The sequence below is a fragment of the Euleptes europaea genome, chromosome 12 (genome assembly GCF_029931775.1).
Source record: "Euleptes europaea isolate rEulEur1 chromosome 12, rEulEur1.hap1, whole genome shotgun sequence".
In the NCBI taxonomy this organism is placed as follows: Eukaryota; Metazoa; Chordata; class Lepidosauria; order Squamata; family Sphaerodactylidae; genus Euleptes; species Euleptes europaea.
Genome location: NC_079323.1, coordinates 61,515,414 through 61,526,349, shown reverse-complemented (window position 1 = coordinate 61,526,349; position 10,936 = coordinate 61,515,414). Strand labels below are relative to the sequence as shown.

Here is a 10,936-nt window from a genome sequence, read left to right as displayed (position 1 = left end):
ATTTGGATATTTTATTAAAATTCTTCAGGCTTTCCTGTAGACCAAGGGGCTGAAGGTTGGAAAGGGAACAGATTCTACTAAGGAGAATGTTCATTCACAGGTCAGCCAAGTTGTTCTTATCATTTTTCTACGTGAGTTCTTTCACACTTCTGAGATTGAAATCTTGAGGGCCCTGTCATATCTTTAGCTGACTCCAATGCCTCTGGCCATATACAGGATTCTACTCTGTAAAAAACAGCTAAAAACAAAATAAACAGGATACTATCAGATTTAAGAAATTGACATAGAAAAGGGAAAAAAATGAGCACTTAATAAAATAAGCTGCTCTTTTTTTTCTTTGTTTTTTACAATTTCATTGGTAGCTCTTCAAAAGCTTCTGGCCTTCCCCAGTTGCTTATCTCTACCTTTCCTCATGTCCAAATGGAAGCTTCACTGAATCAATAGGGTTGCCAACCGCCAGGTACTAGCTGGAGATCTCCTATTACAACTGATCTCCAGCCAATAGAGATCAGTTCCCCTGGAGAAAAAGGCCACTTAGGCAATTGGACTCTATGGCATTGAAGTCTCTCCCCTCCCCAAGCCCCACCCTCCTCAGCCTCCGCCCCAAAAACCTCCCGCCACCTGTACTCTCAGCAAAGAGGCCCTCAAGGAAACTTCCAGTCATAATCACCAAAACAATAGAATAAAGATGGATCTAACTGTATTATTTGCTATATTTATATCCCATTTTCCTAGCAATCATCCCCCAAAGTATGTTATATCAATAAAGAGGCATAGACCTAGCCCTCACGCCAATTGTCTAAAAAGACAAGGTATATAAACAAAGGGGAGTGAAGGGAAAGGCAGGGGAGGAAAATCAGTTAGGACTTACATAGAATTGGGCCTGCTTGATCTTTCCTCACTGGTAGTCTTGTGTGGATGAAAATGGTGGAACTTTCCTTTTTCATCTGGCTGTTGACAACAGAAATAAAAAAAAACCAGAATCCAGCAATGACTATAGCATCAAAAAAAAAAAAAAAAAAAAAACCCATCACATCACAGTAGGAAAGCTCGGTCTCCTGCCTCAGCAAGAGACTTCCTGCTCCCCATGAGCTCTTCCCACTGCTCCTCAGCTGGGAATCAGGGGGGAAATGCTGGGGGAAATGAGAGGGCGATTGGCGTTATGTCACTGCCACAATATCACTTACAGCATGGTGCAGAAGTGATGTCATCACATCAGGGAGTCACTCTAGAATTCACCCAAAAACTCTGTGCTTAAACCAACGATGACTGCAGTATCAAAGAAAAACATCACATTGCAGCAGGGTGGTCAGATGGGCAGCAGGGGATAAATGCTGGAGGAAATGAGGTCATTAGTGCTATGTTGATGCCATGATGTCATTTCTGGTGCGACTTGGAACTGGCATCACCCTGTCAGCATTTGCCAAAAGCTCATTGGTTAAACCATAGGGTTCTGAATGCTAGAGCTTCACAACTATGTGATGATGTTACTTCCAAGTCATGCTGGAAGTGAGATCATCGTATTGTTAGCAAGGGCCCCGCTCATGGGAAGTCTCCAGTCATTTGCCAGCCTCCTACATCAATCCTACATCAAAAGATTATATTACAATGGACCTGTGGCAATAACATTAATAAGATCAATAGTCAAATTTGCCTTTTCGGCCTCAGTTTGCAGTAATCAAGCAGGATGACCAATACAAAGGGGAAGAGGAGAGAGACTCATTATATGTTCTCGAGAACCTTCCACAAACATGGTGGTGTCCCTCTGGCCACCTACATGTGCATTTACTGTTCAGAAAGGCATGCCCCACAAATGTTACCATGGCAAAACAGGAAGGCCATACAACATTAGCCAGAATGCTGTTGGTATTATTGTGAACAAGAAAGTTAAGGGCAAGATCCTCGCCAAGAGAATTAAGGTACATATTGAGCATATTAAGCATTCTAAGAGCCGAGACAGCTTCTTGCAGCATGCGAAGGAAAGCGAAACAAAGAAAAAGGAAGCAAAGGGAAAAGGTACTTGGTTTGAACTGAAATGCCAGCCTGCTTCTCCAAAAGAAGCACACTTGTGAAAACCAATGGCAAAATGCCAGAGCTGCTGGAACCAATCCCATTCAAGTTCATCACATAATGTATATGAACAAAATAAAATCATTTAGAGAACTGGTGGGGGGAATCAAATTTGCAATTAATTCAAGTGGAACATCCCATTAAATTAGAGCAGAGGAGCAGAAAGTCAACATAGTCAGAAATCAAAACACAATCAAAAGATTGTCGAAGGCTTTCATGGTCAGAGTTCATTGCTTCTTGTAGGTTATCCGGGCTGTGTGACCGTGGTCCTGAAAACCTCCAGACTAACAAAGACTACAGTCCACAATAGCCATGCGGATTAGCTTTGGATTTCACACATTAACAGATCACTTCAGGATACAATAGTTCCATACAATACTTCAGGATACAATTAACATACCACACCCTCATTAGCACATTATCTTGATACTTACAGGACAATGATTAGCACATTACCTTTGATGCTTTTTGCAGGACAATGATTCAGCTCAAACCCAACCCCTTTCTGACTATATATTACTCTTCCTACACACTTGACACTGAGAGACACTGTCCTTCAGTGTTACTCCTCTGAAGATGCCTGCCACAGTTGCTGGCGAAACGTCAGGAAAGAAAATACCAAGACCACGGTCACACAGCCCGGATAACCTACAAGAACCAACAATCAAAAGAATTCACAAAATCAACAAAAGGCCCAGGAAAGTTAAAAACACAAATGTTTTTTACCTGGTGCTTAAAGCTCAGTAAGCATGCTTGTTGTTATTATTTATCTACTTAATTGATACCCATTTACCACCACCCCAACAGGGATTCAAAGTGGCTTATATCATTCTCCCTTTCTCCATCTTATCCACACAACAACCCTGTGAGACATGTTAGGCTGAGAGTGTTTGACTAGCCCAGGGTCACCTTGGTAACTTCCACAGCAGAGTGAGGATTTGATGGATCTCCCAGATAGTTCAACACTCTAAACACTACATTCGCATGGATTGTGCAGCAGATTTTATTTGATGGACAGGTTCATATGGAAGCCAGCTGTCTTTCAAATATTCTGGTCCCAGAATGTTTAGGGCATTAAAGATAAGCACCAGCACTGAAATCTAGCTCATCACCACCTCCAGATGCTTGTTCAGGTCATCTACTGCCTCACTTCATTCCATTGAAAAAAGGAGAAATAGGGATGGATGTCATAAGCATACTGATGACATTTTACTCCAAATCTGCTATGATCAACATTTCCCAGCAGCTTTACATAGATGTTAACAGCATGTGGTACTCCCTAGTACCAAGGTGTCAAGCAGCAGTGCCCAGCACCAGCTTGAGGCACCTGTCGACCCTAAGGACTGAAGTATGGTTCTGTTAATGCCCATTCTGGTCATCCAGTCCAGCTGGTGGTACTGGAAGCCAGAAAAGGTTGCATGTCATACTCCCCCTATTTCTTTCCCAGCAAAAGTGATCAGTTAGGGCAACCAGGAGAGGTTCCATTCCAAAACCAGGCCAGAGAATAGATGTTTATGGGTCAGGATAATCAGTCTTATTCATGAAGGCCTGCATTTGCAAAGCCATTCAGTTTTGTGTGTGTGTGTTTTGGTTGGTTTTTTTTTTTTTTAGCACTTTGCCCAAGAGGGGTTTTTGCCACTGATCCACAGTTGTTGAAATTGTTCAAATCTAGGGATAGCTTAGGAGTGGTTTCACAAGCATGTCCTTCAAGGCAGATAGGACTATCCTCTCCTTTACTACTGCTGGGACCCAACCGGGCAAGGGCAAGGGTTGAGCCCTGATATGGTAGGTCACAATGCTCAAAGCAAGTTGTCCACATCTTCAGAATGCAACAGTGAAATTCATCCAAGCAATTGCAAGAAGTCTGACCTTTGGTGACATTCTACAATCCTTGTGCTGAAATAGTTGCATCTAAGTTGTGAAGGATGCAAGTGAGCATCTGAATTTTCCAAACTAACATCATCAAAGGCTTGATGCAAAAAGAAGGGGGGGAGAAGTACTTCAGCCTCTGTTAAGGCTGCCAGCTGGACAAGAACAAAATGTTCTGCCCCTTCCATAGCAGTTTAATGAGTGGAAAGGGGCACTTAAAGGTTTCCATGGTATTAAATAATTTTACCTGGTCATTGCTTGTAGATAAAACTGATATTAAAGGGACAGCTAGAGGACTCTGTTTAGAAGCTGACATCCCTATGTCACTCCGAGTTTTCCTCCATCTGTTTTCAAGTCATCAGCCAGCCTGCTGCTTCACCCTAATCTCCTCAGGAAATCAAGTAGCAATGTGGTCTCTACTGGGTGGTAGTGAGCAACTAGGAATGCTTATGTCAACTGCCTGGACCATCTCTGAATTCCAAAGAGCAGAAGAAGAAGAGTTGGTTTTTATATGCCAACTTTCTCTACCACTCAAGGGAGAATCAAACCGTCTTACGATCACCTTCCCTTCCCCTTCCCACAACAGATACCCTGTGCGGTAGTTGAGGCTGAGAGAGTGTGACTAGCCCAAGGTCACCCAGCTGGCTTCGTGAGTAGGAGTGGGGAAACAGATCCAGTTCACCAATTAGCCTCTGCTGCTCCAAACCACCGCTCTTTAACCACTACACCACGCTGGCTCTCTTCGGAGCTTTAACAGGAACATTCACCAAGTCAGCAGAATGCATTTTATGGATATCAGGAATCCATCCAGGTCTGTTAAGCTTCAAAGATGAACTAGCCTAGCCTATCCCACCCTATCCTACATTTACTATAATTTTATTTATTTATTATGTCATTTATAGTCCACCTTTCTCACTGGGACTCAAGGCAGACTACACAGTGCAAGCCAATTTTAATCAACAGGAATGGGACAACAGAGGTTTGGATTGCAGAAATTGCCCTGTTCAAATGAGTGAAGCTATCATGGTGTAGTATACGGGTGAGAAACAGTCCTTCAGATATGATGGACCCATGCCAAGAAGGGCTTTGTATGCAATGGCTAATACCTTGAATTGAACCTAGTAGCTAATAGACAGCCAGAAGAGTGCCTACAGAATGGGAGTACAACATGCTACACCAAGCTCCTGATAATAACAGAGCTGCAGCATTCTGCACCAGCTGGAGTCTCCAGGTTGACTTCAAGGGAAAACCTATGTAAAGTGCATTACAGTTTCTTGTCACGATATTACCGTGAAGAGGACCCAGATAGTTAGATCAGCCATGAAAAGGTAGGGGGACATCTTTCAGACTAGACTAAGTTGGAAGAAAGCATTTGTACATGTGCATTAACATAAATAATTACTATGAATCAAAATTATGACCACAATAATTCAGAATTGTTGCTTTGAGAGAAAATCTGATTTCCCTTCCAATGAAAAATCTAATCAAAATATCTTGTGCATCACATTAGTGAAGTAAGTTTGAATATGAACTCTTCTCATTGACTGTGAGAGCCCAAAAATTTAAAAATACAAAATGGATGCTTTTTCTTCCCCATTCAAAGCACAATTGGCATGCTTGAGATAAAACTCTAATTGATATCTGACCATGGGCATAGTATTTCACGCTTAAATGTCTTAAGGAATTTATATCATGGTTGTCCAGAGAATGCCCAGAACTACCAAAGGGAAAACCTTCATCCCTAACAGATTTTAATTAAAAAAATCTAAGAAACCTAACAAATATACTTTTCCCATTGGAAACAGAATGACAGATTTTAGGGAGGAATAGGAACATATATTCCCTCAAGGTATTCTCTATGAGCATGATCCCTGCAATTGCCTCTCTTGCAAGCAGGAAGAATATACAGTAGGACAATAGACAAGGCCTCTCCTCTCCTGTTCTCTTTCCCTATAACACATTGCTAGGGGTGGTATATAGAGATGAAGCAGTGGCTCCACAATGAGAAGTTAAGGATCTTGGGCAATTCATACATAATTTAGTTCTGGAAGCAATGTAGGCTGGGTTGCCAGGAACCCCCTGGCAACCAGAGGGGGATGGGGACTTACTAGTTGTAAACGGAGGCTAGCATTGACATGTCGACATCACTTCCAAAAGTGATGTCACCACGTTGCTGATGACCATGGGGACACTCTGGTACTTGGGCAAAAACTCTATGGTAGAAGCCACTTTTCCATAAAGTTTTGGCCAAATATCAGAGCGTCCCCGTGGTCAATAGTGACTTTATGACATCAGTTCCAGAAGTTATGTTGACACGTCAATGCTGGCCTCCGTTTATACCTAGTAAGTCCCCCCCCCCAGTCAGCTGAATGGCACCAGGGGAGAGGGAGCTCAGAGCGGGAGATCTCCCACCCCCAGGAAGGGGACGGCAACTCTAAAAGTAGGGGGATATAATTATGACTGAGATCCAGGTGTAGCCAAGACCTGGTACTGTGCAGTACCACAGTAACTACCACCTCTCTGTGTGTTCCCCCCCTCTCTAAGTGGTGGCATTGGCATCTTTAAAGGATTTAGTCACCCACCCATCCCTCACTTCCTTGGTATTCATGTTACCACCGCAGTGATGGTGGAAACTGCTGTCAAGTCACAGCCAACCAGTGACTACCCCATAGTGTTTACAAGACGAGACATTCAGAGGTGGTTTGCCATTGCCTGGACTTCCTTGGTGGTCTCTTCTCCAAATACTAACCAAGCCCAATCCTACTTAGTTTCTGAGAACTAATGAGATTGGGCTAGCCTGGGCCATCCAAATCAGGGTCACCACAAGAGGTGACAGTTAGGCTGATCAGGTTGACCATTCTGGTAGGCAACCTCCTACTGTCACCCTTGATCCCCTACCACCACTCAATAGAATGGCAGGGAGGCGTGGGAGGGAACAGCATCCTGCAACATTACTTCTGACTGCATAAGAGGCCATGATGTCACCATGCCACAGGATGCTCTAGGATTCAGCCGAAACATTCTAGTTTTGACCATTAAATTTTGGGTTAATACTAGAACATCCCACTATGTGGTGATGTCACTTCCGTTTACATAGCCAGAAATGAGGTCACAGTGTTGTGGGACACTGTTTGGCTAAGTCCCACCCCTCAAGTCTCCCGGGAGGAAATTGATCGTCTTCTTCCTCTCCTCCTCCTGTAGCACCCATCCAGAAGGCAGACAAAAGTGACTGTTCCGTGATGCTGGTCACTGTTCGCTCACCTGCCATCTCTAACAGTGACGGTTGCTATGAACAGCAGCTATTGCTGCTGCCAATCAGGACAGTTTAATGAATGGTGGCAGCTACTCCTAGCAGGGTTGGCTGGTTGATTACCCTCACAGGTGATCAGGAAGGAATAGCAACTGGGAAAAGTAATGGCCATTCACCATATGGCACTAGCAATTAGTATTGGGCGATGGCTCCATATTAGGGCATCTGCTTTGCTTGCAGAAGGTCCCAAATGCAATCCTGGGCACATCCAGTTAAACCAGTCAGGTAGTAGGTGATGTAAAGGATCTCTGTGTGAGACCCTGGAGAGTCATTGTGGATTAACGCATGGGCAGAATGTTCTTGGTTCGCTCCTCCCTTATCTCACAATATTTTATTCCGAGACAGGATAGTCAAACGCATGACGCTAGTCCATCCCACTATAAGTCCGAAGCAAGTAGCTGCTGGAGGCTCCCCGTGCATTTGAGCCACCCATATAATGTGGGATAGTAGCGGAGTGACCGCCATGTCATTGCCCAAGGATTGGCTGAGGGGTTATCCAATCAAAGGCCGATTCTCACCCTTTTTTTTCTTGGGACACCAGCATTCCGGTATACCATTGTGACGGTGTGAAGCACCCCCCCTACAGGGCTGGTCGGGGGGCATCTGTCTGGCCTGGAGAGGGCCGGGGCTTGAGGTGCCTCTTCAGCCTCAGACCAGTTCAAGGGAGAGTCTGAGCTTTCCTCTCCCTCGGAGGCTACCCGGGTGGCTCTATGCTCAGCCAGCCTGGGTCACAGCCTGCTTCCTCCCTGGCTACTCTTCAGGCCAGAGAAGCTCCACCCCTTCCACCCTCTGCCCTCCCCCTGGAAGTCCATAAAAGGAGCTCTCCTTCCCCGTCACGTCACTTCCCTTCCTAGCCAGCAGCACGGCTCGCACCTGCCCCGCCCTTGCTCACCCGCAGCTCAGCTGTTTGTCGGGGCTGGGAGCTTGAACAAAAGGAGGTTAGTAGCAGGCTAGTCGTGTGATTACACGCACGCTGGCATTCCAGTAATGTAGCGAAATAAAAAAAAGTAGCAGTTTAGCCCCGAAAAGATCGCTAGAAACCAGGGATTGCTTAACCCGGTTTTTTGTTCTGCTTAAATCGCGCCTAAGGTGGGTCCGATGCGCTGCCCTCGGACGGTCATGCGTTTAGACCACGGGAATTCGCTACTTTTCAGGCACAAAGGCAAGACAAATTGGCCATGCGTTAAACCCCATTAGTCAGAATAGATAATAGTGGCCAATAGTATAATTTAGTATAAGGCAGTTTCACTCTACCTGTGTAGCATATTTTTATCATACCTTCTCAAGAACCTCAGGGAGTGTGGCATTCCTGGTGCTTCTCTCTTCTGCTTTATCTTTACAACTAGTCTATGATGCAGGTTAGGTTGACAGAGAGCGGGTAGCCCAAAGTCATGCAGCAGAGTGGGGGCCTGGGAGGAGGCATCTTGCCACTGGCCAAAGGCATTTCTGTAGGTAACAGCTAGAACAGGCAATATGAGAAAGGAACCAAGAAATATAAATGTACTGTGGGCACTGGAAAATGTCATAAATGATAGTAATTGTTTCATTTTCAGTATTCCTCCCCCCCCCTTTGAAGTGGAAGAGTGAGAACAAGTAAAAAAAAAATATTTTCAAAGTTAGAGTCTCATTGAGTAATTTGTTTTTTGTGCACAATGTAACTTTTAACTCAGGTCAGGATGGCTCATTACTCTTACCCTGTATGGTAGGCTAGAGAGCCAGCATGGTGTACTGGTTATGGTGTCGGACTAGGACCTGGGAAACCCAGGTTCAAATCCCCACTAGTGGGAAGCTTGCTGGGTGACCTTGGGCTTGTCACACACTCTCGGCCCTGACCCTGGCTAGTATTTGGATGGGAGACCTCCAAGGAATACCAGGGTCGTGACGTGGAGGCAGGCAATGGCAAACCACCTCCAAACATCTCTTGCCTGGAAAACCCTATAGGGTCACAATAAGTCAGCTGTGATTGATGGTGGGAGGGCTCGTCTCCCCTGAACCCCACAAATTTGTTGCCACTAATGAATGTGAGGGTTTTTAATATTTCTTAAACGCCACACCTTGTCACCTTTGTGTGAGGAGAAAGCTGCCCTTTCCTCCCCCCAGATGAAATGGAGAGGCTTAGAGGCTGTAGCTGATTTTATAATAATGAAGATAAATTGAAGTTTATTATTTACAGAGAGGTACGTAGATTGATTACTTCAAGAGAGGCAAAGGCCTATTTGGTTAGGAACCGTTCAGATCTTAAATGGTTGCAGGAAGAGTACTTAGTTTTCAGTATGGACTCTTCAGGCTAGTCAGTAAATATTCAGACTTTGTTCATTAAACTCAGCGTGGACTTGGTTTACCCTAGCACAGAGAACACCAGCGAGTGGAGATATATCTCCCTATTTCAGGAACCACCTCCCACTGTGTGACTGAAGAAAGGATTTTCTCTCTCTACCCCAATCTTCTCTTTGTCACCACTCAGGTTTGGTTGATGTAAGCTAGGTAATATGTGAACCCCCAGGTTCTAAGAGTCTCAACACACAACTACACAGTTTGGGAGCTCAGAGCCAACAAGATCCAGATCTCCTCCCTCCAAGAAGACTCCTGTCCGCTCACCAGACTCTGCCCACTGCCTGCTGGCCATTGGCCGACAGAATTCCTCCGTCTCCGAGCTTACATTTAACCCTGTATCCATCACAGATGGCCCTTAAAAAAGCATGGTTCGTTTGGCTTGAGCATCCGGGGAAATAATTTTTTACTATGTATATCAGCTTAGATCTAGAGAACCATAAGCAGAGTTTCAGTCACAGAACCAATCATTGCTGCTTCCCTCTAAAAGGTTGCCCCTGTATGGGACATGGTACAGGGAGCTGTAGTGAGAAGGGGGAACTGGTGGAAACTGCATACTCCTCCTGCACAACTCAATTGCCTTTCCCTTGTGCAAGGCGTAGATCCAACCCATTTGCTATGAATCTAAAACCACACTCTGTCCAATAGTAATCCAGCAGGTTTATTCCAAGAGCCTTTCAGACGTATAAAAATTACCAGAACAAGTTTCCCACACACACACACACCCATAAGGGACCATGAACATTAGCAGAAAAAATAAGAAGAATCTTGCAGATGGATTTTTTTTCTGTAATTGAACCATAAGCAATGTAGATTTGCTCAAACAAGAATCTGATCAAGTTTCCAGAATAGGGGTGTGCACTGAATTTTTCCACCCAGTATTTTTTGGTTTTATTAAACCTGAAAATTTTCAAAAAAAAAAAAAAAAAAAACCAAATTAGAAAACCCATTTTTTAAAAAAATAATAATAAACCTAAACCTGGAAAATGGCAAAAAGAAAATTGGCTCAGATAGGAAGGAGGGGCAGGCAGGCGGTGGCAAAAGGAACGCACCTTCTTTCCTCCTATGCGAGCCGATTGGCATCTCAGGCCTCCATGTAGTGGTTCGAGCTGGCAATCAGTTCAGATAGGAAGGCAAGGGCATTCCTTTCACTGCCAGTGGCAAAAGGAATGTGCCTGCCTTCCTCCTATGCAAGCTGATTGCCAGCTCGGGCCTCCACAGGTAAGTAAGGAGGAGGAAAGAGAGAGGAAAATGGTGGCAGGGGCTGAAGCGACCCAAATCATGCTGAATAAATTCGGCATGATTTGGGTCCACTTTTTTTGGCTCCCATTTTTTGACACCTTTTTAATGCTGGTA

General features: G+C 44.5%; 1 pseudogene; it reads left to right on the top strand.

Annotated features, from left to right (window-relative positions):
• Positions 1–1,671: 1,671 nt before the first annotated feature.
• Positions 1,672–2,131, top strand: LOC130485112 (60S ribosomal protein L21-like; annotated as a pseudogene).
• The last annotated feature ends 8,805 nt before the right edge of the window (positions 2,132–10,936 follow it).